Source organism: Haliaeetus leucocephalus, unplaced genomic scaffold (assembly GCF_000737465.1).
Source record: "Haliaeetus leucocephalus isolate CR32 unplaced genomic scaffold, Haliaeetus_leucocephalus-4.0 Scaffold284, whole genome shotgun sequence".
NCBI classification, from domain to species: Eukaryota; Metazoa; Chordata; class Aves; order Accipitriformes; family Accipitridae; genus Haliaeetus; species Haliaeetus leucocephalus.
The window spans coordinates 10,557,901-10,566,015 of record NW_010972720.1 but is presented as its reverse complement, the minus strand read 5'-3'; positions in this window follow the sequence as shown (position 1 = coordinate 10,566,015).

Genomic DNA, 8,115 nt, shown 5'->3' with positions numbered 1-8,115 from the left:
CCGGGGGGAGGAGGGAGAGAGAACCGGGAGTGGGGCTGAGGGAGGGGTGGGGGGGAAGGTGTTCTAAGGTTTGGGCTTACTGCCCAATATCCCTGTTTTGATTTGATTGGTAGTAATTTAAATTGATTTTGTTTCTTCCCCAAGTTGAGCCTGTCTTTTGCCCATGACCACAAGAGGTGAGTGATCTTTCCCTGGCCTTGTCTAGACCCACGAATGTTTCTTTATATTTTCTCCTCATCCCACCATGGGCGGGAGGGGAGAGTGAGCGAGCAGCTTCATGGTGCTTTGGTGCCGTCTGGGCTTAAACCACGATATTAGCTTAATTTTTAAAAGTGGTTTTATGGGCCAGCTAGGTCATAGACCAATGCTGTTAGCAAAGAAGCTGCAGCATTGCATAAACAGCAGCACATATAGCTCACAACTTGCAATCACGATGAAAAGGAGTTCTCTAATCACAACAGTAAGATCCACCAATAACACATGTCAAAGATGTCAAAATGTATGAGGCTTCTAATGTATTATTTTTCATATATTAATCCTACAGGGCAGTAGACTTTTCTATTGAGGCCCTTTAAAATTTCTTAGCTGTTCTATAATAGTTATCCTTTCTATCTCCTCCTTAACAAAGGAATGTTTCTGAGAAATTGAATCCCTAGGGTTTTATGGGAACATTTCCACCTTTCTTTTAAGAAGTCAGAAGCCAAATGGCACAATGTTTGTAAGCCAAGGGGAAGAAGCATGTGCTAATCTTATCCCTGCAACTTTCTACCTTACTGATGCAACAGATTCAGAGAATAAAGCACCTAAAGTATGCCTAGAAGTGATCCTTACAAAAAAAAAAAAAAAACCCAAAGAAAAGAGTTGACGTTCACTCTCTGGAAATTTCAGCAGTTAACATTTCACCTGTTTGGCAATGTCATTATTGAACTGGCATCATTCCCTCACAGAAAGCATTTTCAAAAGTTCCTGAGCAGAAGAATAACTAGCAGAACAAGTAATATATATATATATATATATGTATGTGTTTTTTATTCTGGTGAATATTGGCAAGGTGCTAAGTACAGAAATATTTTAAGGGCTTGTTTGCGGGTGTTTTGGGTTTTTTTCCTATGTAGGGAGGATTTACTCCTACATTACTTTTGTGAATTTGTGTAAGAGTTCCATCATTTAAAGCAGAAATCTATATGAATGTAAACAATGTACATCCTTTTTCATAAAACATAGTTTATGTTTTTTGCAGAGGGAATTGGAGGGGGTTTTTTTTTTGATGGTGTATATTCACATATAGAGAGACTGAAAAGCAGACCAAAAGTTTACTTAGGTCTGTATGTCCCTCTTTAGTTAATAGCAGAATGGGAATGATATAGCTAATTGCTACCTGTCTTCTCTCTGCAACAAATGTAATTAACATGAAAATACAACTTTATCAGAGAAGAGGGTGAGTTGATCAAGTGATATGAAAAATAGAATTTATGAATGCTTGTTATGAAGCTGTTTTTTCCCGGATATTGTTCATCATATAGCTTGGTGAAAATCAAGATAAATTATTTGCAAAAGTATGAACATGCATTTGAAACAGATGCAATTGTAGAATTGTTCTGAATGTAAGTTTGTAAATGAAAGAATTGATTTTTTTTTTCTGAGGATCTTTCAAGAGTTTTCAGCAAGAACTGTTCACACAATCATTCTATGATATCTGTAGGTTTAGGACCAAGGACCAAATGAAAAGATGCTTGCTTTAAATACATATTACTAAGCAACAGGGCTTGGATAAAAAAAATAAATATTTTCTTTATGAAAATAACTATATATATGCACAGGTTACAGCACTTGGAGTAAGAAGATTGGAAGATAGAAAACTATTGAGATAGAGGAAATTAACTCCTAGAGGTTCCAGCAATTCTCAGCCCGCCCTTGCTAAAGGTTGGTTATAACAAAATTAATCAAATGAGACAAAAAAAAGTCTATACTCTGTATAATTAGAAAGACAATATTTGCATGACATCCAAACTTCTCTTAATGGTAACAACAAAGATACTAAGAGTTTATGCTACAGGAATGCTAAAAAGATAATACAGGGACATAATTTAATCATTTCAGAAACCCAGAAAGATAGATCTCACCTTCAGATATAAAACTTCATATATGTAAGTACAATTATAGAATGAAACAACACAAACACACTGTTCTTGGGTACATACATACAGGACTTGGGTAATCAGGAATGAGGTTATATTCCTGATTACCCTTTTCCTATCTCCACAAAAGTAGTTTGATATTTTCTAATGAAGAAACATAAGTAGGATATAAAATCTCTGTAGCTGTGGTGCTGTATCTGACTGGATTTAATGCATCTTCTCTGCCCCATTATCTTTCCAATGTGGTATGGTCCAGAGTATCATATTCTTTTACATAGATGCAGAAACCTGTATTTACAGTACTGGAGATCCATATCGCCCAATCCTTTCTGTATGTATATATTTTGACAGTTCTTTACACTGAATCTCTGATTTTCATAGCTGGTGTTGAGCTTATCTTCCAGGGGCTATACTCTGAAAAATTAAATGTCATTCAGTTTAGCTCATTACATCATCTGCTAATGGTCTGGTTTCATTGTACATTCATTGACACTGCCGATTTCATGCAGCATCAGCTTTCCTGTAGGAGATTTTCCTATTGTATAGTTTGTTTCACAGTCATTCCTATTTTTTTCCTTTATGAAAAACCCATGTAAAAACAATGCATGAGGGAAGAGAGAAGGATGGCTTACTGGAAGATTCATAGTTGTACCTGTCTGAGATCTATATTCAACAGAACTGTGCCCTTTCCATAAGGTACATCTGCATTGCCCTTGAGTAAATCACCTGCTGTGTATTAGTAGGCTTGGAAAGCTATCTTGTTATTAATTGTGGCAGGTACATCCACCCTGATAGAGACTGAAGCTTTTCGACCAAAAAAACCCCTAGAAGCCATGATTTGGGGATCAAGAAGCCTGGCCCGTGTGGTGGCTGTGGTCATGTACACACTTCAGTCAGTGACAACTATCATGTACACACTGCGGTTGAAAGGCAAGACCCTTAGCCAATGAAACACTTTGGTTGAAAGAAACTTCTTGACAGTTGATCATGTATTACCACAGGTCAGATTCGACTAGGGTATAAATGGAGCCCCACTGGAGGGCAAATGGAGCCAGCCTTCCTTGGAGCAATGGGCCTGCATTTGGAGACTCACCCCTTGGGTCAGGACACCACCCAAGATAACTCCTGCAGGTTGAGAGCCCTCATCTTTTAGGTGAGTGATATGCGCATTTTGCATCATCATTTCTAAAGCTTAAGAATTCTTAAGTCAGTTGTGCAGTATTAGTTTCCCCTTACATCATTGAATCTGTGGTTTGCTGGTGTTGTCAGAGTTCTAAACAATTTTGATTGAAGAATAAATTTTGTTGAGTTTTAACACCTGTTTAATTTGATTGTGTGAGCCTCCGTGACATTAATTTAATTAATGAAAGAGCCAAGCACATTTTTTGATCAAGCCTTGGCGTATTTCTAAGTTTTCAGTGCAAAATTGACCTTCTGTGTGATCTGTGATCATTATTCCTACCCGTTACCCTCAGTGTAGCCTCTCCCCTCTGTGACCAAGCAATCTTCTTATGGCAGATGTGAAGAGTTTTCAGAGCAGTAATTGTTCATATGCCCTTATGGATATTATGCTGAATTATACATCAGTCTCTAATTTAAACTTAGCCCACTAATATTTTTCCCTTTTGTAATCTCTATAAGCATTTGGTCTGTACCTGGCTGAGCTGTTGTAGCTAAAATTGTTGTTGCTGCTGAGCTAGCATTGGTGTTTACTTTCACATAAATATGTTCTCTATTGAAGCTTCTCATTGAGACTATGTATTTTTTTGTGGTTTTCATATCTCCTTTAAAACATTTTGACATTTTTAAAAATTTGGTGGATGTTCATCTACTTCACCTGTTTTCCTACACTTTCAAAACACCACTTTCTTTTCTGTTCCCTTTCAGACATGCAAACTGGCTGTCCGTTCGTATTGTTGATTTTGTAGTAGATCAAAAGCTACTTAAAACTATGCAAGTAATTTTTATTCCTATTTAATTATAAACAGAACTTGAGGACTCTTTCAACTATTTTTGAAATATTTACTACTCCCAGTAAATAAAACTCAGCAATAATTCTTTGACTTCAGAGATTTTATTTCAAATATTATCCTGGCTCAAGAAATTTTATACATACCACAAATACAGGTGTCAGTTTTTTACTTTATCATTAAACTCGGATGTTCTGACATCTTCCATTTAGTTACAAAAATGCATGTCACATGCACTTTTATCTTTCATGCTGACGCTGATTTTTATCTCTTCAGCTGGCACATCATACTAAATGTCTTTACCTTTCTCTCCAATAACATTAGGCCAGTAACAAAATCCATCTCTGTATGCTTGGATTTCGTGAGTCAATCTACATGCAAAATGAGTAATTTCTACTTTCTTAGAAGATATGTGCCCCCATGGTTTATTCCTAGCAGTCAAGTTTTAGTAGACTTGGGTTACTTTGGCATTTTTAAAAGACTGTGTCATGCTTCGGTATTTTTATTTGGATACTGCAATGATTTAGGTACTGTGTCTATTAATTCATCTTGAGATTATGATCTCATTTTTCATTATAAGAAAAAAGCCATATATTGATATTTCCTTTCCTCCTGCTTTTCATTCTTCATTTGAACTAAAATTATTAAGAAGTTCTGACAGAGAATATCAGCAGGTCAATGGCTTAAATGTTAAAGTAATCTAGATGGTAACTCCTATTAATAGTGCTGGGAGAAAGCTGGGAAAATCACCTTAGAAAAGAAGTTTCCTGGTAAATGCCTATCATTGCCTGCAGCAGACTTATTAATGAACTATACCACAGCTAGAATACAAAGTATAAGGCTAACCTATAGCATTTACTATTTTTGGCTGCTTAAATCTAAAGAATATCTATCTGATTAAAATGTGGTAAATTTTCCCCTTCTGAAAATAGGTTTTGCAAAAGAACCCTGGAAAGGAAAAAAAACATGGTTATGTCTGTATTTTCCTCTTCTTTCTTTAACTTTTAAGCAAAGCTAACAGATTAAGTAGCTGCAGAAGTCTACCTGCCTCAATGTTTTGTTTGTGCATAACAGGACAAACTTATACTAAAGGCAGGAGGTTTTGGTAAGATGTAAAATGCACTGGGATTGGACTTGTAAAGCATTGTTGGATTTCAAGCTGAAATTCTTAAGGATTGTGCTGAGAAAAAAAGATCTCCGTACTCCCCACTGGCCTGAGCATTGCCTCACCCCCCCATCAGAGCTCCAAAACAAACAGCCAGCAACTGAGCCTTCCACTGGGTCTTCTGAGAATAATTTCATGCAAAGAAATGTAGTCTTAAGCAAGACCCCTCTTCTTTTTTTTTTACCATGATATCTGTCTATGGAATGTGTTATTGCCTTATCTATTAACTTTGTAGTGACAAATATGAAAATTTGTTTGTGTTTTCATTACAAGAACAGAAATAATGAATATTTATAACAGATTAGGTCTACAGGGCATAAATTACCATTTGGTTAAACTGTACATAAATGCATTTTGGTTCTTTTTTTAATTACTGCTTGTTTAAAATAATCAATTTAAAATAATTACATGCATTGCTTTCATTCCCTTAGTCTTGATACTTAATGCCATGCTCTTGCTTTATTATATAAAGCATTTCTAGATACTCATGGTTTTAATGTTATTAGAGTAGTTGCTTGGAGATCACTCTTGATATTTAAGCATAACTCTATTAAAATTTAGTAAGAATCAAATTCTAAACATCTCAGGAACAAAACTCTTCCACAAGTCTGTTCATGGGCAAAATTTTGCACACCATATGCTTTCCCTGAGCACTGGCTACAGCCAGGAAATTTTTCTCTTTTGATATGTAATAAATTAACTTATTTCTCTTTCTTAAGAGAGTATAGAGGTTCTGCAGAGTGCAGATTACTCTGTTGTAAATACTCAGTGTTGATAAATCTACAGCAGAACTTAGAGTATGTGTAAAGGAATTGCAGTTTTTTTAGGAGAAATATTAAAATTATATTTAGTTATAACAAATGAATTTTGAAGGTGCACACACTATTTTGGCTTTATACCCATTTTGTGTATGGCATATGGCCATACTTTATACATTGATTCTTCAGTAGTGGAAATAATAGAAATTTTTAAACAATACAGGCAAATATGGCAACACACCCAGGTGATATAGAGTACAAGGTAATTGCTGTTGCATTTTTACACTACAGAGAATCAGTTACAGCAAAGTAAGAATTGACTCAAAATCAGGAATATTTTTTGTGTTGATGTCTGCTAAAGAAGAACAGAAACATTGACTAGAAGATAATGAAAATGGATGAGTGTGTGTGTGTTGCAAAAAGTAAACACATCATCAGCTGTAGTATTCAAGACTTTTATAGTCCAATTAGAACTCAAATAAGAACATCCATTACAACGACACTAAATGAGAACTTTTGACCTTTGATATTTAGCAGTATGAATCTGGTAATCATATTTTCAGGAAGCTTGACAAAACATACCTCTATTTGGAAAGTAGAATAAAAATTATTGTCCTGCCTTTTTGCTTAGTGGAAATAATGTTAACAGTTCAAACAAAAATGCCTTTTTAAGGATGACTTGTGGAGTAATGCATAATAGTTGTTCAAGTCCTCACTGATCTACCCAAAGAAATGTTCATGGAATTAAGAGGTTGATCCTTTTGAACCTGGTAAATTATTGTTCACATTTTAAAAGTGTCAGATTGCAGATCTTTCCCATGCAAAATACAACTTTGAAAATGCAGACTAGCCTAAGTTGAAAACAGGCTGAAAGCAAATCTTTACCTTTTCATAAAATTAACAAGATTTTCCTGCTCTCCCAGATAATAGCCTTATCCTTCAGGGATGACATTTAAGAGCTATGAAGCCCCTATTTGTGTTTTGTGTTCAAAATCTTATTTCAACTCTCTTTAGTTCCATGAAGGCATAGAGACTTCACAGAAATGAAAACTGAATCAGCCAAACCTTTAATAGCTGGGGTTTTTTTCTTTTTTTTCTTTTCTTTCCTGGAGGATAGTCTTGCAAGGAGACCTAGTAGATTGTTGTAGGATGCTTCACTCTACCAGGAAAAAAGAGCTAAGGGGTAGCAGAAACTAATACCTTAGTATCATGAATTCCAACCATCTTAAAGCTTCTCTGAGAGATTTAGCTTCTGGGATCATATAAAATTAAATTAGAATTTTACATTACATAACAACTTTCTACAGTGAATAAAGAGGTGAACTGAAAGATGTGATCCTACTTGCTCTAAAAAAGACAAAACAAATCAGTCTTTCTCACAAATCCACTATTCAAATCTATTAATTTTCAGTACTTGGCTTAATATTTTTACACGACTGAGATGTACAAAGTTCTTTATTTTTTTTCCTTGTCTTCTCACTGCTTAGTTTGATGTAAAGAGAAGTATTCAGGACACAGAGCAGTTAACTGTTAAATTGGGGCATCAGGTATATAACTCTATTTAAAATTATGATAATGGCAGGAATTGCTTCCTGTTTGAAGATGAATGCAAAAGTGGCAGTTTGATGTATTGCAAGTTTCACTACTATAATTGCATTGCTGAGATGGAAAAGACATCTTAGTTGACCTATGAATGAGTGGTATAGTGAGTGACAGTGGATGTCTCATAGCAGCCTTCGTGGTGGTCTAGCTTTCACCTGCATTCTGTGGTCTCTGAGATGTTGGCTAAAAGCTTTATTTCCTTTTAATAGGATAAGATGGGGAAAGGATAGAGAATACATATTGGATTGTCTTCTTGAGCTCAGTAGTCACAAAATGAGTACTTTCTCAAGAAGACAAACAGAAGAAGGACTGGAGAAGTAGAAGATCATGTGGAAAGAGTGCAACAGAAAGGCTGAAAAAAGTTAAGGAGAGATAGAAAGACTGCAAAATGGTTATTTGATGAAAAGGAGTGAAAGCTGATTATATAGAAGATATCATGTGATCAGTCTTATGGAAGAGAAGATCCAGTGACTAGGGATTCA